This window comes from Elephas maximus, chromosome 20, assembly GCF_024166365.1.
Source record: "Elephas maximus indicus isolate mEleMax1 chromosome 20, mEleMax1 primary haplotype, whole genome shotgun sequence".
Taxonomy (NCBI): Eukaryota; Metazoa; Chordata; class Mammalia; order Proboscidea; family Elephantidae; genus Elephas; species Elephas maximus.
In genome coordinates this window covers 64,932,634-64,955,103 of record NC_064838.1, presented here as the reverse complement: position 1 = coordinate 64,955,103, position 22,470 = coordinate 64,932,634, and the positions used below count along the sequence as shown (strand labels likewise).

The 22,470-nt window shown below is 38.1% G+C and overlaps 1 protein-coding gene and 1 long non-coding RNA gene across 5 annotated transcripts in view; both read left to right on the top strand.

The window, feature by feature from the left end:
• The window catches only part of LOC126064400 (uncharacterized), a 33,503-nt gene extending 19,605 nt beyond the window's left edge, over positions 1 to 13,898 (top strand). The window contains exon 3 of the long non-coding RNA XR_007514503.1: positions 11,890 to 13,898. This is a non-coding gene — a long non-coding RNA (uncharacterized LOC126064400). The remainder of the gene's footprint in view (positions 1 to 11,889) is intronic.
• The window catches only part of FHIT (fragile histidine triad diadenosine triphosphatase), a 1,766,300-nt gene that overhangs the window by 1,148,274 nt on the left and 595,556 nt on the right, over positions 1 to 22,470 (top strand). The window lies entirely within an intron of this gene.

Here is a 22,470-nt window from a genome sequence, read left to right as displayed (position 1 = left end):
TAGTCTGTCTTAGTTCAGAAGCTCCACTGAAACCTGCTCAGCATCATAGCAACACACGAGCCTCCACGGAGAGCTGGGTAGTGGCTGCACATGAGGTGCGCTACCCAGGAGGCAAACCCGGTCTCCTGCACGAAGGCAAGAGTTCTACCGCTGAGCCACTGATGCCTGTGACCCATTCTAACTTAAGTAAGCAATGGAATTTATTGGCTGAAATAACTGAAAATTACCCTGTTAGATTTGGCTTTCTGTGTGGCTTTATCTAGCTCTTTCTCTCCGTCTTTTTCCTGGCTCCGTTTCCTTGATATTGAGTCCAGTTTTCAGAAAACTCTCTGATCATGGTCTTAACATGGTTACTCTCAACTCTCTGGCCTTCCTCATTTCCACTCAGGCCCAGCAAGAAGAGGGAAGGACTCTTCCCATAACTGCTAAAAGAAGTCCTGGACTTTGTTCTGATTAGTCCAACCATGAGTCTCTTGCCCATCCCTGCACCAATCAAAATGACCAGGAGGCTGGGATTATGCTAACTGTCCTAGACCAGAAATGTGGCTTGTCCCTATAGCCCAAAAGATGGGGTCAGCCTCCCCCAGGTCACAAGGATTTTGTGGGGAAGGGGAAGATGCTACAACAAAAAAAGAGGGAGTAGACGCTGGATGTGTGAGATCAGAAAACTATAAAATTTTGTTTTCCACAAGCTTTTTAGCAACAGGTCTTTCCCCAGCTTTTTGTTATAAAAACTGTCAAACATATGGGAAGTTGCAAGAAATAGTAAAATGAGCACTCAAACACCCACCATTTCGATTAACAATTGTTAATATTTTTTAGTGCCCTGTCTTAAGTGGCAGGCTAGATCATCTTTTCATACCCACTCTTGACAAATTTCTTCAAATGAAAATTGAAAAAAAAAGTCAAATTCTTTAGAATTCAAATGGAAACTAAATGTCATCTCCATGTGCTGTGTCCTTTACCTGCCTTCCCACTTTTGTTCCCTTTCTGAGTGCAGCCAGAGATCACTCTGTTTTCCAGTGAGCTGTCTTGTACACCCTGAAAGGAATATTTTAAGTTTAAATGCCGAGTGGCATTCCTCCAGCAAGGTGACTGCTTCTCATTGCCGAGGTCTCCTAAATGCATCCCTGATGATATGAAACTTCTGAATTATTTATTATCTCATGTAAGATTAGGAGTATTTTTTTCCTGAAAATAACTTTCTCATCAGCTAATCTGCTTTTGAAAGCTTTCCGAATGAGAGAATAAACCGGGGAGTAGATTTTGAACCCTTAAGGGGAAAAAATAGTAATTATTTATTTTGAGGGCTTCAAATGCAGATGAAGAAGCATATGCTGAAAATCTACAGTTCCTAGAAATAGCTATAAGTGGTCCATTTTGTGGTTTATTATGCTGAGCAAGTCTAGGTCACAGTTCTGAAACCCAGTCAAAATTCTACAGTGAAGCAATGAATTCCAAACTTTGCCTAAATTCATTCTTAAAGACACTATGTTTTCTCTGACCGTGCCAGGGGATGTTGATAAAAACAAAGGTTTGCTGGCTTTCCCTCTTTGCATTATGCTGTAGTTAATAATGCCAAAAGAGTTAACATTTTTAAAGTCCTAACTATGCGCTGAGCACTTCACTAAGCCCCTAACTACCTTCTTTCATTCAATTTTCACAACCGTACAGGGAATCAAGGACCATTATTCCTCCCTCCCCACCTCTTTTTTCTTTATTGTGCTTTAGGTGAAAGTTTACAGAGCAAATTAGTTCCCCATTTGACAGTTTGTACGTCAAGTGTTTCATAACCTTGGTTTCACTCACCATAGTATGTCAGCACTCTCCCCATTTCCGCCCTGGGTTCCCAATTTTCTTTTGTTATGATTTTCTACCCCTTCCTGTCTTTGCATCTTTGCTTTTGGCAGATATTGCCCTTTTGATCTCGTATAATTGATCTATCTAAGGAGTATGCTCCTCTTCGGTGTTATTGTTTATCTTATGGGCTTGTCTGTTGTTTGATTGGGAGATAGTCTCCAGGTCCATAGTCTTGAGGGTTCCTCCAGACTCTGTCAGACCAGTAAGTCTGGTATTTTTTGTGAATTTGATTTTTGTTCTTCATTTTTCTACCTCTCTATTCAGTACCCTACATTGTAATCCCAGTCAGTGCAGGCGGTACTGGTAGCCGAGCACCATCTAGTAGTTCTTCTGGTCTTGATGTCATGTAGGCTGTGATTCATGTGGTCAGTTAGTCCTTAGGACCAATTGCTCCCTTGAGTCTTTGGTTTTCTTCACTCTCCTTTGCTGCAGATGGGGAGAGACCAATAGTTGTTTCTTAGATGGCTGCTCACAAGCTTTTACACCCCAGATGCTACTCACCAAAGTAAGATGCAGAACATTGTCTTTATGAGCTATGTTGTGCCAATTGATGTAGATGTTCCCTGAGCCTATGGTCCTTTGTCTTCTAGCCTAAGAACTTCATCCCGTGAGTTGTTTGATTATGTCTAAGAGGTTTCCCTTACTGTACCCCATGTGTGGTCTATATGAGCCATACCTACGGTCATGTATGTAGAAATATCCACCACCTTCCACACCTCTTGGCCTATCTACCTATTTATTCATTTATAAATTATTGTTTGTTAATACTATTGTTGTAGGATTGCCTAAGCTATAGTAGTTACCATAAAAAAAAAAATAGTAGTTACCATAGTTGCCCTTTATTCTTGCTTTCTTCTCAGTGTCTTCTCTTGCCTTGGTCATGTTGTGCTGACTTCCCCCATATTATGTATTGCCTTTCTCTTCACCAATATTAGCCCGTGTCTTCTATTTAATTGGTAATTTTCCCTCTGTCCCCCTCCTATCCCTAGTGTTTTAGGTTGGGTTCTCTAGAGAAGTAAAACTAGTAAAGCGTATAAATATGTATAGAAAGAGATTTATATCAAAGAAACAGCTTGCACAATTGTAGAGGCTGGAACATCCCAAGTCCATGGCTTAGGATAAGGTTTATCTTGATTCACCTAACCACAGGGGCTGGCAAGTCCAAGATCAGCAGTTTGGAAAGGAGGGCTCTTGCTCACAGGCTGTGAAGATAAATGAATCTCCAGACTGGCAGGCAAGACTGCAAGACTTCTGATTCATGTAGCTGCAAGGCCTGGTGAACCCAAGATCGGCAGGGCTCCACTCACAGTCTGTGAAGATTGACAAATCCCAAGATGGGCAGATAAGCTGATAGCTCAAGGCTCAAGAACCAGAGGTCAGATGAACAGGAGGCAGCTGCAGGATCCAGAGCGAGCAAAAACCCAGAATGTCTGCTTATATTCAGATGCAGGCCACACCCCCAAGGAGAGTCCCATTCAGTTGATTGGCTACTCACAGCAGATCCCGTCATGGGAGTGATCACATATAAACACTGAGAGTCATGGCCCAAACAAGTTGACACACAATCTTAACCATCACACCTAGTAACCATCAAAGAATGTTTTTTTCTTTTTTTCATGTGCATAAACGTTTCATTGTTGCTTTAGAATAGTGGTCTCATACAGTATTTGTCCTTTTGTGATTGACTGATTTCACTCAGCATAATGCCCCCAAATTCACCTGTGTTGTGAGATGTTTCATGGATTCATCATTATTCTTTATCGTTGCACCGTATTCCACCATATGTATGTACCACAGGTAATCCATTCATCTGTTGATAAACACTTAGATTCTTTCCATCTTTTTACTATTATGAATAATGCTGAACTGAACATCGGTGTCCATATGTCTATTTGTGTCACAGCTCTTAATTCTTTGGGGTATATAACTAGGAGAGGGATTGCTGGACCATATGGTATTTCTATTTATAGCTTTTTGAGGCAGCACCATACTGTTTTATGTAGTGGTTGTAGCATTTTACATTCCCACCAACAGTGTATAAGAGTTTAAATATCCCCACAACCTCTCTAACATTTGTTATTTTCTGTTTTTTTTGATTATTGCCAGTAACATTGGGGTGAGGTGGTATCTCATTGTAGTATTGATTTGCACCTTTCTAGTGATCACAAGCATTTCTTCATATGTTTGTTAGCCACCTGAATGTCTTCTTCGGTGAAATGTCTGTTCATATCTTGTGCTCATTTTTTAATTGGATTGTTTATCTTTTTATTATTGAGATGTTCAAGTTTTCTATAAATTTCAGAGATTAGTCCCTTGTCTGATATGTCCTAGCCAAATTTTTTTTCCCGGTCCATAGGTTCTCTTTTAACTCTTATGGAGAAGTATTTTGTTGAGCATAAGTGTTTAATTTTTAGGATATTTCCCCATTTTATAGAAGAGGAAACTGAGGCATAAGATGTTATGGACTTTGCCCAAGGTCAAGCAGTTGGTAAGATATGACACTTGGGCATGATCTTAGGTTAACATGAAATGCTTGTTTGATGCATAAAAATTTGCCCAAATGTGGCAAATCCTTACTGGTGTAAATCATAATCATGAGCTTTAAGATCACTGCTATTTTTAAACATGCATGCCAAAATTTTTGATTTTGTAACCCAAATCTTTTCATGCTAGAAAAGCTTTGAAAAAGGAAAAAAAAAAAAAAAAACTCCATCCCCATCTCTATATCTATGTATAAATGTTTTATGACATATATTAAGTCATTTCAACTTCATTAAAAAAAAATTGCCAATTATGTAACTATTTCAGAAGAAAAGTGACTAGGACTGGAAATTCTGAATCAAAAGATGAGAGCATAAAGTATCCTAATGCAGCAAAGGAGAGTGAAGAACATCAAAGACTCAAGGAAAATATGAACCCAAGAGAAAGAAAGGGCCACATAAACCAGAAACTTTATCAGCCTGAGACCGGAAGAACTAGATGGTACCTGGCTACCACCAATGACTGCCCTGACAGGGTACACAACAGAGAATCCCTGATGGAATGGGAGAAAAGTGGGATGCAGACCTCAAATTCTAGTTAAAAGACCAGACTTAATGGTCTGACTGAGGTCATTGCCCCCAGACTCTCTGTTAGCCCAAAACTAATTCTCGAAGCCAACCCTTCAGACAAAGTTTAGACTGGACTATAAGACATAAAATGATACTGGTGAGGATTGTGCTTCTTAGCTCAAACAGACACGTGAGACTATGTGAGTAGCTCCTGTCTGAAGGCGAGATGAGAAGGCAGAGGGGGACAGGAGCTGGATGAATGGGCGTGGGAAATACAGGGTGGAGAGAAGGGGTGTGCTTTCACATTGTAGGGAGAGCAACTAGGATTACATAACAATGTGTGTATACGTTTTTGTATGAGACACTGACTTGAATTATAAACTTTCACTTAAAACACAATTAAAAAAAAGAAAAAAATTTAATGCAGGTCACTAAATCACCCTCACAAATGAACATATCATTCTCACCATCATTAGTCCCTGCCATTATCAAATAGTTTTCTTTTTTCCCCAATATCGTAGGTGAAATTAATTTCTCAAAGAAGTTGCAATGTTTAATTCATCAGTTATTGGTAAGGCTGAGTCTCTTCATGTGTTTATTGGCCATTTGTATTTCTCCAGATTATAGGACAATTATGAACAAGTATGTTGAATATTGACCCTGGAGTTCAGAACTTTAAAGGGATTAATTGGGTTTAGGAATTTTTTCTAGTGCTTTGTCTGGGCTTGAGCTATTGGCTCTCTAGTGAAAGTTGTGTGCATCGATAGTTAACGATACGTACGTTAAAGGAATTTTTGCTACATCGAAATGCAAAATTAGCCACAAGGAAATTAGAAATGAGGCATCACTCAGATAATCTTTGATTAAAATATGTTCCTGTACAGATTTATCGTGATTATTTCCGTTATATTCATTAAATGAAACTCATGACTTCTGGAATTCATATCCATATTCTCTATCCTAGGGGATCTGACAACTGATACAGGCTGTATTTCTGTCAACCACAGTGGATTAGTTGCAGTTTTTACCTTTTAATTAAGCAGCTGCTGCCGCTAAACATGATTTTGAATTATTTAATAGTCCATATTACTTTAGTCAATGCACACTGCTTGACTTTTTTAATTATATGAAGCTATACATTTTTTATGATATAAGTCTCCTACAAATGAGTTGACAGACAGTAATAATTTGTTCTTTTGAGACGTCAGGCATATTTTAGCATATTTTAAAATAATTGTAACTAAAATTTAAAAAAACTGAAGATGATCAAATGCAAGAGCTTTGCATTAAAAAAATGGATGTGAAATATATGGAATTTTGAATAAAAATCCCATTCAAGATGTTGTTTGTAGTTTCTGTCTCATAAACAAGCAACACGTCTAGCAAATACTATTTTGCACAATTCAGAACACTAGCAATGATACTAAAGATTAAGGTTTTCATCGACACCTCATTTCAAACATTCAGTGCTGTAAAACTTTGTGACTTTTTTTGCAACAGTGTTGGTTTAGGCAATGTTGTCATTCAGAAACAGAAATCAATCAGTAAGTCCAAAAGCTATTTGCCGTTAATCAACATAAATTTTTGTGAAGGGCTTATAATTGTCTTCTTACATTATTCTGGGTTATATTCAGAGGTATTACTTAAATTTCTAGTTTTAATAAGTTTAAATGAATAATTCAGTACAGCTTTGCAGACTATGGCTCCTAGGAACATATTTTTAGTAAGTAACAATGGTGTGACCTTTCTTTTCATCTCTTTATCTTTTTTTATCTAAAAGGCTTAGAAAAGGAAATCCCTTTCTCTCCCTCTCCCCTACCTCTTCTCTCTCTCTGTATATGTGTGTGTGTGTGTGTATGTAATATACACCATAACAAAAAACCAAACCCAACTCTGTCGAGTCGATTCCAACTCATGATGACCCTGTACACGCATACGCATAAACACATACGTGTATGTATATATTATGTATGTATCTGTACGTATATGTGTCTTCCATAGACAGTACCTCCTCCTTGCCATTCTACAGGGTGAAATATGTAGCATAATAACTGAGGTATTGAACACTGGGGTTAACAGGTGAAAATACATCAGACTGTATTTTTAGGCTTATCACTACACCTGAACTGCCTGAAAATTGCTGTGATTGGAAAAGCCACCTTGAACATCTTGACTTGACAAGAAATGGTATCTTTAACTTCAGCCTTTGATTGAATTTCCCTAAGTGGTGGGAGTAAAGGGAAATGGTGTAAGACCCATCTAAGATTTTCAACTATGCAAACCATTTAACAACGCGTGGATGATGGTAACTGTCAGGATTCCCAGAATAAATTACTTCTCTTCTCCCTGCTGACTCTTGTAGAACATTATTTAGAGACTGCATCTGGTCTTGTATGTCTGCTCTGTGTTGACATCTCATCGATTCTTTATCTCCTTTCCTGGCTTTAAAAAAAAAAAAAGTTTCTTATAGAACTAGGCTGTGGCATGAGACTATAAAAGAATGCAAAGCAAAGCATCACCTGGCATTGTTGTACAGGTTACATCTTCAAGGTGTAAGCAGGTTTTTTATCATTCCTCAGGATTATAGATATTACCCTGTTCAAGATAAGTTTCTGCCACTGAAGCAATATTTATAGATTAAATATGGGATGTTGCCTTATCTTCTAATGAAAAAGCAGCCATTTATTGAAGTTCAAGATGGTATATACAGTGTATGGGGCAGTGGTGTTTCTATGGTAGATTTCTCACCTTCCCCGTAGGTTCAACTCCTGGCCAGTGCACCTCAGCACCCCCTCCACCTGTCTGTCAGTGGAGGCTTGTGTGTCACTATGATGATGAACGGGTTTCAGTGGACCATCCAGACTAAGACAGTCTGGGAAGAAAGGTCTTCAGATTTACTTCAGAAAGTCAGCCGATGAAATCCTTATGGATCACAACAGGGCAATCCTTAAACAATTATGGGAATGGTGCCGGACCAGGCAGCATTTCTTTCCATTGTACATGGGGTCCCCATGAGCTGGGGGCAACTCAACAGCAGCTAACAACAAACAGCAACATACAGTGTTTGCCAACACAGGTTGGGTGCCCCCCCCCCCCCACATGATGTTCTTGGCTATACTATTCATTTGGCAGTTATGTAAAATTCTGTGAAGAAAACAATCGTATCTTTTCCTGGTTATTTGCTTGTCTGTTTCCCCCATTAGAATGTAAGCTTTTTGAGGTCAAGGACTGTATCTGTTTTGTTCATTTGCTGATTAAATAACTATACAGCATTCATTGAATGTTAATTTTTAATGTCTATGGATATCACTCAACCAGTTAGTCATCCAAGTGGGCAAAACCAGGATCCCTAGAGATAAGAGTGTATCTCTGGTTGTACAATAGCATACATCTGGCTAGAAACAGAAAAGAAAAAAATTTTAAAAACCCATTTGCTTTACATGCAGTGTTAAGTGTGAGCATCCTAGATCTGATTTGTTCCACTTTTGACTAAGTATTAACATCGCAGTGATACCAAGAGAAAGCTGAGTCAGGGCCATTGAGGTTCACTGGGAAATGTTCCTATCAGTTCAAAGGAAGGTATATCAGCAGAGAGAGCAGGTTAGTATTTACTTCTCCCAGTCTGTGGTTATGCTGAGAAAGTGAAGGGGGTGGAGCGTGGGGTGGTGTGTGTGTGCGTGTCTAAATGGATGTATGTGCATGCACGTGTCTGTATTAGGAAGGAAAATAATCTCATACGTACCATCCAATAGACCTGTTCAGCCTTCATGACCACAAGCTAGCCAGGACAAAGGAGGAAAGAATAAAGGGGCAAAAGCAGTTAGCTTACAGTTGGAGGAGATAGTCTTTATTTCAGGCAGCCATATGCCCAGCTAAAAACCAAAAACACAGTTACGAAAGAAGGGGTCAACAGATATTGGGGTTGATAACCAGCCAGCTCTGCCATAAGTGCCTGCTGTCTTATAGGCATTGTCCTAAGTGCTGACGGCATCGCAGTGAACAAAGCCATGTTTCTGTTCTCATGGAGCTTACCGGGTTTGGGGAAAGGCAAGCAAACACACACATGAATGTATTACATGCTGGGTAGTAGTATGTACTCTGCAAAAAAATAAACACTCAAATGAGTTTTGTGAAAATGTAAACAACAACAAAAAAAGTAAGTACTGAGAAATGATTGAGGAGTAAAACACATAAAATTTGAGTCCAATATAAGACACTGTAGGATTTTAAATAAATTTACTTTGAAGGCAAGTGAAAATAACAACATTATTTGAAATGCTGAACTACAGATAGGAAAAATCCACCATGTGATGCTACAAGGTTTTCTTTGTTTTTGGTAGCATCTTCTTTCATGTGTTCTTACGGATTCATATCAGGGAGGCAGGGAGGAAAGACAAGGTGAAATAGGAAAATGGGAGGCATGTTTATATTTTTAGCTGCTCCTCAATATTAGTAAGGCTTTAATAGATTCAATTTTTTTTGTGTGTAATTATATAACCTGCTTTTATAATGATTACATTGTAGTTTTCATTTTTCTAACCCTGAAGAGTCATTTGATGGTTAACAAAATTCTTCTCTACCTAGAAGCTAAAGAACATAGTAAAGTCCTTTGGAAACTTAGATAAATAACAATAATGAATTACCAGATTCTTGGAACTGATAGTGATCAAGAGAATAATGTATGCCCTACTTACTCTTTTATGATAATCTTTTTTGTTCTGGAATTAAACGTTTTTTTTTAAAGGCAAGAAAAACTGAAAAGCTCAGTCCTTACTTAGCCTTGAATGTTGGAACGCATCTTTCTCCTCTGAGTCTTTAGGGATGGGAGCTAACTGTGTAGAGATGAAGCCTTGGAAGCAGCATTTTTAATGCCCTCCAGGCAGCTCCCTGACATTTGAGAACGTATTCCTCAGCGTTTCTCTTCGCTTCTACTCCCACTTGTAATCTGTGGCTTCCCTTTTCATTTCGACCTTCATGGAAAAGGCAAAAAACTGCAGATTAGAAGGAAGACAATGTCTTGGTATAGAAACATTTTCTTGGCCTATGTGTAATAACTACATGCATAAATTGTCATAAATGTATTTGTTTACATGTTCATTATCCTACTTAGCACAGGAAAATATTTGGAAGAGTATTTAAAATTCCTAGAAAATTCAAGAAGTCCAGTATGAATGTTATTAAAAATAATGCCTATTAACCAATTCTGCTGAATGGGATGTGTAGAAATTCTTGAACGGGAGTATATTTTGCTGTGTATATTTTCACCAAAAATACAATAAAATAATATATTATTTAAAATGTCTAGGTATTTATAATTAAAACAACAAAAATAACCACCACATGAAGCATTTTCTGTGTATGAGGCTCTATGCTATCGTTGGGGACCACCAAACCAAAACCAGACCCATTGGCGGTCAAGTAGATTCCGGCTCATAACAACCCTATAGGACAGAGTAGAACTGCCCCATAGGGTTTCCAAGAAGCGGCTGGAGGATTTGAACTGCTGACCTTTTGGTTAGCAGATGAGCTCTTAGCCACTGTACCACCAGGGCTCTACATTGGGGACATAACTGAAAAGTACAGATCTTCTGGAGCTTGCAAACTACTGGGAAAGGTGACTAGTGAATAGGCAGTTTTACTCTACTTACCATGTGTTCACATTTGTGTACCATTTTCTTGTCAGGCAAAATGATGACGAGGTTGAGAAGGAATGATCTTTAGAAACATCTCCACATTCAATCTTATCATCTGAGAAATGTACTCCTTTCTCTGAAGCTGGTCTGCTTCCTTGGCATCTAATAAAGAATGAGAATCCCAGTGCTATGACTTGGGGGGATGATCACACAGGATTTAGGAAGAAGTTTCCATGGAGTCCCTTAAGAAACAGAACTTATAAACAAATACATCTGTACCTTAAACTTCTGGTGGAGTGACCTTTTCCCCCTAAATTACCTGAAAGAGCGCTGAAATGCATCACTAGCGTCATTCAGAGTTTAGAAAGTCCTTGCTGTGAGAGATCACATGAAGGAGTATTTGCTTATAAATTCCAACAAATAACTCTGCTTTGTAGTAAGAGATACCCTAAGTCCTGAAATAGTTTCTTTAATTCGTCCTGTATGAGAAAACCCAGATGTACTTTAACAGCTTGTTTCTGCCAAGAAGAGATGATACTCGCTCTACTTCCAGAGTATGTCACAAGGGAGCTAGAACCCCTGAATCTGGGGGTTGCTGATAGGTATTGAAGCAAACTGTGAAGATATCTTCCTACTTCCTGGTACCTGCCAGCTTTTGGTGGCTTTATTTCCCCAAAGGAGTGCAGCTTACCTTGTCCCTTCCAGTCTTACTTTACCACAGGCTCTGCTTCTATTGGCTCTCTTCCTCCTATTTCTTTGTTCTATGGTATTTGAAATGAACAAAAATAAAATGATACTTGGACCAAGGCAAAGGCTCTTTTATGGAGTAGTTTCTTCGTGCTTCCGTGGTGTTTTCTCCTGTTACGCATGAGCTCTGATGCCATTATGATCTTGATATTGAAGTCTTCGTTACCCATTTTGCATCCTTTGGAGCATGTTTTAGGAGCCCTGGTGGCACAGTGGTTAAGAGCTATAGCTGCTAACCAAAAAGCCGGCAGTTGAAATGCACCAGTCCCTCCTTGGAGACCCTATGGGGCAGTTCTGCTCTGCGCTATAGGGTTGCTCTGAGTCGGAATCGACTAGAAAGCAGTGGGCTTTGGAGCATGTTTTATACTGATCCTCTGTTCTGATGATGTAATTTAAAGGGTTCAGTTATTAGTTTGTTTTCTTTTAATTGTGAACCGTAGCTTGATAAGGTGCGTGTTGTAGTCACTGGGTCTGATAGAGTGGATTTTCAACCCATGGTGACCTCAGGTGACAGAGTAGAAACTGCCCCGTTGGGGTCTTCTAAGCCATAAGTCGGAATCGACTCCACAGCATTGGACTTTTTGTTTTTATCTTCACAGGAGCAGACAGTTCTTTTTCCCACAGAGCTGCTGGGTTGGTTTGAACCACTGAACTTTCAATCAGCAGCCCTTGTACCACCTGGGCTCCCTGAGAAGGTACATAAATAACTGGTCCTGAATAGGCATCAGAAACAGAAATAGAAATTTTGAAGCAAAGACTTCTTTTTATTTGTTTGTTTCATTTATTTATTTTTGCATTCTCTCTAACTAAGGGCTCTGATTTTCCCTTAGAAGGATAAGAAAGTAAATGACTTCTGTTCACCGGAGTCCATCTTATCTTTTCCCACTTAGTGTGCGTTTCTATGATGTTGTGGTAGGTAAATGCTTAGTGATACTAACAACCTAACTTTGTAGAACTACAACTAGTTACTATAATTCATCCTGCATAAAAACCAAAAACTAATTCCATTGCTGTCCAGTCAATTCTGACTCATAGCGACCCTACAGGACAGAGTAGAACTGCCCCATAGAGTTTCCAAGGAGCACCTGGTGGATTTGAACCGCCATTCTTTTGGTTAGCCGCCATAGCTCTTAACCACTGTGTCACCAGGGTTCCCAAAACATGCTCCTAAGGATGCAAAATGACTAATTAAGACTTCAATATCAGGATCATGACCCTTAATCTCAATAGGAAGGTGTTGGTTCTGTCATCAGAGCTCATTCATAGCGAGAGAAAACACCATGGAAGGACGAATAAACTACTCCATAAAAGAGCCTTTGCTGTGGTCCAAATAACCACTAAGCCACCAGGGTTTCCAGGCTTCAGTGGGCATAGTATTGTGTAATTTTCAAAGCCTTTTCATATCTATTGTTTTGTTTAATCCTTACAATAATAGTACTGTTAGTTGACTGTGTCATATGCCAGTCTTCTCATGAGAAACTGAGACTCGGGATTAACTGGCCAGACTGTGGTCATCAGACAAAGAAAAAGAACTGAAGCCTCAGCTTTCTCGATAATGGGTGGGCTGTTGATGTCGCTTCCCTTTTCGGGTCTAAAATAAAATCAACTTATCCAAGCCCAGCAATGAGGTGATTTTTGATTTCCTTAAATATTCTGTCAGTTTACTCGTTAAGTGGGAATTGGGCAAGGGTGAGCTTTATGGATCACTTTACTTTAAATACAGTTAAATCTACATATGTTTCCATGCTTTTGGGAAACTTACTTTCTAGAAAGCCTATGGAAATCCTACGGACTCTAAAACCACTTCACTTATTTAGATTTAAATGAAGTAAAAAAGTATTAATTGCTTATTCAACTAACAAGTCCTGGTGAAGCAGATCTTCCTATTTCAAAAACTAAATATAAGAAAGGCCAAAACTCTAGAAACAGAGGCCTCAAAAAATGTCTCTCAAATTAATTTGAACTTTTGCTCAGAAATAATCATGCCAAGAAAGGATGTAGAGGAGAACAGACCTGTATTAAGTACGTACATACTTAGAAAAATGCCAGAGATGTTCCTAAACATTTTCTTCAATCATCTGTGGAACTTCTTGGACCATGTTTTAGAAAATGGTTTTAATTTTCTTTGGGGATTATCATAATTGAAAAGGTCACAGGAGTCAGCTCCATTACTGATGCATTTGTGCTTTCCAAAGCTCAGTCATGGGGAATCTCTCTGATTTTCATATTCAATACTTTTCTTTTTGCTTTGTTGTATGATAAGGGCATATAAGGGAGAAGAAAGGGTTGGCATGAAGGGAAAGTGAAGCTGGTGCCAACTTTTTTTTTCTTTTCTTCTTTGTTCCTGCAGCTCTGATCTTTGTCTTTCCTGAACCTTGTCATCTGTCAGGCAAAGGAAGAGTGCTACTCCATTAAGGATTTTAAAAATGAATTGATCATTCCTTACTTTCAGAAATGCATCCAGTAATCTTTAAAGCATCATTCTCATGTAGGCAATAGATTCGAGGTTCCAGTATAACACATGCATAGTGAAATATTTTAACCTTTCCTTTCAAGCTTTTCAACATTTTAGAAAGCATTTTCCTGTTCATTTTATTCGGTGCAAAAAGACGTGACTTTTTTCTCAGTAGAACTTTGGTATGAAAGCATTGTTTTTTTGTTGTTTTTTCGGTACAGATTTTTGTTTGTAACATTAGGGCAAATTTGTTAAATTATAGTATGACTTGTGGTTCAATTATTTTATTTTTGGCCAGGATAGAGTTTTTAGAAATATAATATTATTAACTATTGCTAAGATGTAATAAGTGAAATATCCATTTGATTTGATTAACACTAATATAATTTATATTAATCCTTATAATTTACATATAATTTAAGTATATGTAATTTACATTAACTCTGATGGGATTTATCCCCTAAATTGCACGTCTTGTATGCCATTTCTGGAGGAAAACCTGGGGAACTCATTAAAGAAAAAAGAGGGTCCTATGAAATTCATTTTCATGGCTGATATATAAATCTGTGGCTTCTCCTAGAATTTATCCTGTTATTCTTCCCATTTATTTATGCAAAAATGTTTCTAGTTTCTGCCAGAATAATAGGTGGGGCATCTTCACTTTTGGAATGAGTCATGATATTAAAAAGCTAGAACCAAGGAACACTAGCAACCTGGGAAACTTAAAACTGAGTACAGCCTTAGTACAATTTCCTAACTGGGGGCTATTTAGCACTTTGTGGTGTAGACTAGAGCTTGTGATGCCCTGGGAAGTCAGCCTCAGTTTGGTCATCCATGAAATGGGGATAAATGTTTCTATCCCACAGGACAGTAAAAGGATTAAACAAGATAAGTCATGCGAAGCCACTCATCATACTACCTTCCTCCTGATGATTAAATACAAAATGAATGTTAATGCATGTTTCTGTTACTGGGATGTGAGCTGAAAGAAGCTGAGTAGGAGCCCTTTAGTGTCTTACATGGTGCATTTCAATTGAACCTATATGCCAGTCACAATATACCATATCAAAAACAAAACAAAACAAACAAGAAAATCATTGCCTTCTAATTTTTTCCAACTCATAGCAACCCTATAGACCCTATAGGACAGAGTAGAATTGCCTCATAGGGTTTCCAAGGCTGTAATCTTTATGAAAACAGACTGCCATATCTTCCTCCTGTGGAGCAGCTGGTGGGTGCAAACCACCGACCTTTCGGTTTGCAGCTGAGCACTTTAACCACTGCTCCACATTTCCACACTAGGATGTGTCACACAGAAAATAGTTGCTATCATCAGATTGACCAATAAAATTTGTAAAAAAAAAAAATCTAACTGTTAATGAGGACGTGGAGGAAACGAGCAGTTTCATACTCTGGTAAGCTTGTCTATGCATGCTTTTAAATACACTAATTGTATTCCTAAACATTCTTAGAATATCTGGCACTTTTACAAAAAGAGACATATCCAGGGATTTTTAAGAGTGAAAAATTGGAAATGAATACATTTTGGTGAACATGGGAATGCTTAAATTATGGAATATTTAATGTATGGAATGCTAATAGTTAAAAAATACGAAGTATGTTTCTAGCATGAGAATGTCTTTAAGACATATTGTTAATTGAAAAGAGAAGTTTGTAAAACAGTGTGATCTCATATATGCATAAGACTCTCACCCAAACAGCACAAAACATGCGTGTGTATGTACAGTGAACCCGTGAATTTGACGGGGCTGTCTTGTTTTTCTGGGTCTCTCAAGTTTTCTGCCTTTGACAGGGTGCAGTCTTACCACTTTTCTATTGCTGGTTCTATTAGAAAATATTTGAGTTTTCCTTCTCTGACAGATTTCTGCCTTACACAGGTTCTAGCTTTTGCAGGTTTTACTGTATATTGCTAAATGCATAGAGGAAGGACTGGAACTAAAAATAAAGGTTTGCCTCTGGGAAAGGAAATGATTAGGAGGAGTAGTAACAGAGTTTTCAAGTTTGTCTATATTATCTGAAGTTTTTACAATGACAACATTTTCACATATTGCTTGTATGAAGAACATCATGGTAAAGAGAGAAGGAATTGAAGTTGTCAATGATTTCATTCTACTTGGTTCAACAATCAACATCCACGGAAGCAGCAATCAGGAAGTCACATGATGTATTGCATTAGGGAAACCTGTTACAAAAGACCTCTTTAAGTTTTTTAAAAGCAAAGATGTCACTTTGATGACTAAGGTGTGTTATACCCAACCCATGGTCTGTTCAGTTGCCTCCTATGCATTCACAAGATAATAAAATAGGACAATGAAAAAGAAAGAAGAATTGATGCATTCAAACTGCGGTTTGGCAAAGAATATTGAATATACCCTGGACTGCCAAAAGAATGAACAATTTAATCTTAGAATAAATATAGCCAGAATGTTTCTTAGAAGCAAGGATGGCAAAACTTTGACATACTTAATTTGGACACATCATCAGGAGAGACCAAGCATTAGAAAAGGACATCATGTTTGGCCAAGCAGAGGGCCAATACAAATGAGGGAAACCCTCAGTGAGGTCGACTGACACGATGGCTACAACAATGGATTCAAACATACCAATGATCTTGAAGACGATGCAGGTCCAGGCAATGTCTTGTTCCGTTATACATAACAGAGTCAACTGGATGGCGACTAACAACAACAGCTTGTGTAATTAAAAAATAATATAATAAAAGACAGAAATTAAACACGCAATCACATTGAAAAACAGCACAGTAGCTTTTGATAGGAGGTACATGAGCATCTCCATTCACAAAGAAAGGCAATTGGTGATTAAAAAAATACATAAATATGAGGTACTGCTTACGGAAGCCACCTTCAGTTATGGCAAACATCAAAGTTTAAAAAATGTTTAAGATTAAAAAGGGAAGTAGAAGATAAACTCTACTGGGAATGGAGTGGAAATGTAACGATGGGAAATGAAAACAAACTAGGAGTTTAAAGAGCTATTGATTTGCTTTGTTCATTCACCCACTGCTTGTTCTTTTATTTTCATTCAACATTTTCTGAAAAGCCCCCTTGTTCCAGGCACCATGCAAAGTTCTCAGGACATTCCCAAATAAGATGCCATCTTTATCCTCAAGGTCTTCACCTAGTAGGTATGACAAACATATAGAAAGTGAAGTATAGTTTATTGCAAAAATCACAGCAATTAGAGTATGGACCTCATACGGTCAAAGCATTTAGAAGGGTATGGTTGACTGGAAAATGAGGTGCTAGTCTTGGAAGGCTTTCTGAAGGAGGTAGCATCCAACTTTGGTATTAAAAGATGAGCAGGGAATACTCAGGCAGACAACAAGATCATGGGCAGGAGGCATGAGAGCTGTGTGTGGCAGCTGAGTGTGTTTGAGGAATTATAAGCAGACCAGGATAGTTGGAGGCAAAATGGAAGGATCCTCTGGGTCTAGCAATGAGCACGGAAACAAATGAGAATGCTAGTGATGGGTTAATGAGTATATATACACGTATGTGTATATATATGTATATACACACACACACACACACACACACACAGTGGTTAAAGCAATTGACTGCTAACCGAAAGGCTGGTGGTTTGAAACCACCATCGGCTCAGAGGGAGAAAGATGTAACGTCTGCTTTTGTAGAGATTTACAGCTTTGGAAACCCTATGCAGGGTCCCTATGAGTTGGAATCGACTTGATGGCAGTGTATATATATATACCTTTTTTTTTTTCATTCCAGCACTGGAAGGAGCTCTGTAGCGGGTCTGCATTTTGCTTCTATTTACTGTACCTTCCCATTGGAAGCAACCTGTTTATGAAACATGCTACACTCTATTTAGTCAAAGGAGGAGTGGCAGCTTCCTGTTGTGATGTTTTCCAGGCTTCTCTTTATAAAAGTGGCATCAGACTGGGCCACAGTTGCCATTTAAATCACTTGATTATAGACTTCCAATATCAAGGTTAAAGTTGAGTCTGTATACAATGTTCTCTTTTTGAGTTTTTCAGATGTCTCAGAAGGAAAACAATACTTAATAGCACATACACTTAAATACCTTAGATACTACCTAACAGAGAAAGGTCTTGGTAGTTGTTTAAAGATGTAAGGATGCAGTATTTCAATTGTTTTAGGGGAGAATAAGATGGGGAAGGGCCTTTGGAAGTTACTGAGTGATGAGGATCTAGGATAGTTGGGTCTTAGTGGCGTGTATAGACTTGAGATGCTGTCTTTCTTTTCTTGCTGTTCCAGCTCATGAGGAGCTAACAAAGAGAAAACCAAATTCCTTTAGCTGTAGTTTGAGTAGATGCGTATGTGTTTTAGAATCTGTCTTCTGTTGCTTCTCAGCCTACACATTAAGAAGCCACACCTTACTCAATGCTACTCCGGGTGCCCTTGAGTCACTTATATTTGGGAAAGTAGGTGTATTGCAATTAAAAATGTACTTTATTATACTTATGATAAGTGGGTACAGTTATCCCAGAGTGACTGAGACTAAATTATCATTATTAAAACATTTCCAAGAGAGTATGGACCCTACCAGTCAATGTCTTATCACTAATACATTTGTATTTCTCCAAAGATACATAAAGAAACAAGCTTTGAAGGTGACGTCTGAACATAGCCAGGGAATGTAAACTCAGTTGGGATCTTTGAGATTAAAAAGAGCTATCTCTTTTCACAGCCTTATAGGTCAATAGGAAAAATCTTAAAAATAAATTCTTTCGGCATCCAGAAACATCTGAAAGGAAATCAAAACTTGATTATTATGCTGACATGGTTTAAAATCAGCTAAGAATCTTAGAAATGAATTTTCAAGTATGATTTCTGGCAACAGTTCACTTAGGGATATCTCTTGCTGGAGACGTAACAATCATAAACTATTACATTTTTTCTACATGAACCAATAATGATCTTATCATATATTGGGTGTCATAATAATGATTATTTATATGTGTGGATGCATGTGTATAGATACAGTGTGTATAATTCAAAGGAAACCAACAGTTATTAACTATTCATTGTAATGATATATGTAAGGATATAATTACTCACTGATACTTATTTAATTTTAAGGAAGTCCATAGGTATTAACTACTTATTAATAGTACAATTATGTATGTGTAAGGATAATCTAACTTTCAAAAATATAAATAATTTTAAATTAGACTTAAATAGAAAAAGAAAAGACAAATGATTTTTAAAAAATCCTTATTTATTGAGACTGACTTTCAGTTCTACTCGATGACATATTTTGAGGAGGATATGAGGATATAAGAAATAGTTCCTGTTCTTAAAACACTTGTGGGTTTACTTGAGATCAATTCAGATCCACTCAAGGGAAGCCTTACACTGAGAATGCATTAAAGATAACAAGTCTGAAAAGTCTGACTAGCCAAAAACGCATCCTCTCACCAGCCTACCAGGAATACAGTGACCTTATTTTCTGAAGTGAAAAATCCAACCAAGAATCTGAAAACTGAATGCATGCTTACAGGGACGATAGGCAAGAATATAGGACATCAGGGCTGATTTGGAAAAAAAAAAAAAAAACTAGAAATTTTTCATAGCAATGGCACCTATCATTTCTGCCACTTGTTCCTATTTAAAGATGGTCAGAAGATACTTAATTTGAATTGGTTTGCCATGTATTATTAGTGAGTACGAATTAGTGTATGATCACTGCTTATTGTCATCTGTTCCAGAAAATGTCCATCCACCTCTCCCTTGGAAGCCTCAGCCCTGCTTTTAAGTAATTAAGTCAGGCCCACCAAGGATAATCTCCCTAATTTGAAGCCAACTGATTAGGTCTTGAATTACATCTACAAAATCCCTTCATAACAACACCTAGCGTTTGAATGAACAGCTGGAAACTGTAGCCGTGCGAAGTTGACGTATCAGTGTCCTCATCTATCCAAAGGGATGGTAATAATAATACCTTCCTGTAAAGATTGTTTTGAGGATTAATAAGTTAAGGCATACAAAGCATTTACAACAGTACTTGACCCATAGCATGTGCTGGAAAAGAATTAGTTAGTCTATAAAACAGGAAAGCACTAAATGGCTACCTTTTAGCAACAAAGAAGGATCCGACAAACGTAAATGATATCTTATTGAATGACAAAAATAAAGAAGATGATACCTTTTAGAGAGACAAAAGACCACTACTCATATAAGGTACAAAAACAGTTAACCAGGATGGGACTAATGGGCCACAACTACTATAGCCTCCACCAGACTGAGTCCGGTACAACTAGATGGTGCCCGGCTACCAACACTGACTGCTCTGACAGGGATCGCAATAGAGGGTCCCAGACAAAACTGGAGTAAAATGTAGAACAAAATTCTAACTCACAAAAAAAGACAAGACTTACCAGCCTGACAGAGACTGGAGACAACCCCAAGAGTATGGCCCTCAGACACCCTTTTAGCTCAGTAGTGAAGTCACTCCTGAGGTTCGTCCTTCAGCCAAAGATTAGACAGGCCCATAGAACAAAAGGAGACCAAAGGGGCACATGAGCCCAGGGGCAAGGACTAGAAGGCAGGAGGGGACAAGAAAGCTGGAAATAGGGAACCCAAGGTGCAGAAGGGAGAGTGTTGACATGCCATGGGATCGTAAAACAATGTGTGTACTAACTGTTTGATGAGAAGCTAGTTTGTTCTGTAAGCCTTCACCTAAAGTTCAATAAAATAATAATAATAACCAGGATGTTAGAAGTCAGGATGTTGGCTATCCTTCAGGAGGTGGTGTCTGGAAGGGTGTATGAGGTGGGCTCTGGGGTGCTGGTAATATTCTGTTTCTTGATCTGGGTGCTAGTCACATGAGTATCCAAATTTTAAATGTTCATGAAGCTTATCATATGTATATGTATGTACATTATACTTCAATAAAAATTTAAATGCAGCTAGATGATAGATACCAGCATTAGGGATAGAAAACTTTATTCCCCGTGTGTGTGTGTGTGTGTGTGTGTGTTGTGTGTGTGTGTGTGTGTGTTTTCACTGCAAAGTAGGAGGATAAATAGAGAAATCTTTCTAGCATCAAAAATATGGCAATGGCTCAAGAGAAAAGATGTGAGAGGAGCTTCATTAACATGTTTGATCCAAAGTCACAAGATTATTTTATTACTGGGTGGTTGCCACTGCTGTCTTTGGATATGTTATCCTGGAAACTGGAATGGTTATCAAACATTTTGAGAATTCTTTAGGACCAAAAGACATTCTACTCACAATGCTCTTAACTCAGAGACCAGAGCAATTGAGGTTTCCCCTATGTCCTGAACTTTCCTTTTCAAGAGCATTGAATTGTATTCCTTTCAAAATGGCAGTGCAATGAGCTTGCACACTGATTATCTGTTTGCCTTATGCTATCTGCAATTTCTTTTCTTTTTTTATAATAAGGCAGGGTTTAGAAAAAGAAATTTTTTCCCCTGAAAATCTTATACCTACACCAGAGTGATATGACTTATTAGTATTATTTTATTTCAGAAATATGAGAATTTATAATAGTTACAAGCAAGGTGAACATGAGTAATAGTTCTAGGTATTTGCTTGGATACCAAAACCCATTTTTATGATATCATACACAATATGGTATTTTCCCTCAATGCCTGATTGTTGATTTTATGATTTTATATTTTAGATCAGCACTGACCAATAGGGCTTTCTGCAATGATAAAAATGCTCTATAATCTGTGCCGTCCAATATGGCAGCCACTAGCCACATGTGGCAATTGAGCACTTAACATATGCCTAGTGTGACTGAGGAACTGAATTTTCACTACTGTTTAATTTTAACTAATTTAAATAACCACATATGACTAGTACTACTGTGTTGGACAGTGAAGTTTAAAATACGGCCCAGAGGCCAGTAGCTGAGTATACTTAATTTTCTTAGAACCTCTCAAATGTGCATCAACATAATGTCTTTCTCAGCCCAGTTACTCTACGCTTTCTTGGTAGGAAAGTCCCCTTATAAAGACACAGTAGGCCTCAGGTTTCTGAATCACGTGGCAAAAACACCTACCTTCGTGCTTTTACCATTTTCACCTTTTCCTTAATTCTCTCAATCCTAGGGCACAGTCCTTCCTCTTCCATCTCAGGTGATAGCTATTTGAGTGTGTGTCTTCTACTTCCTAGGACATAGTAGGAAGTCACCTCTCCCACTTAGTGACACTGTGAACTTGAACTTCTTCACTCCTTGGAAACACTAAGGAGCAGTTCTACTCTGTCCTATAGGGCCTTTATGAGTCAGAATTGACTCAGTGGCAATGGACGAGTAAAGCCAGGAATGTCTTACTTTCCTTATGGACTAGCTGTGAGGATTAAATAATAAGAAAAGAAAATTTACTGGGTGCTCACTACACGCTATAGATTGTCCTTGGCACCTGAAATACATGATCTCATTTAGTCCGCTACTCTCCTATGAGATATCACCCCCATTTTACAGATGATGAGACTTTGGCTTGAAAAATTTACAGGTGGTAGGGCTGGGATTCTAACCTGGATGCTCTGCTTATTTAATTCTAGAACATTTTTATCACCCCAAAAAGAAACCCCATACCCATCAACCATCAATCCTCATCCCTCCTACAACCAGTCCCTGGCAATGACTAATCTGTTTTCTTTCTGCATTTACTATTCTGGACATTTCACATAAAGGGAATCATGTATATGTCAGGACCAACTTTTTTAAGTCT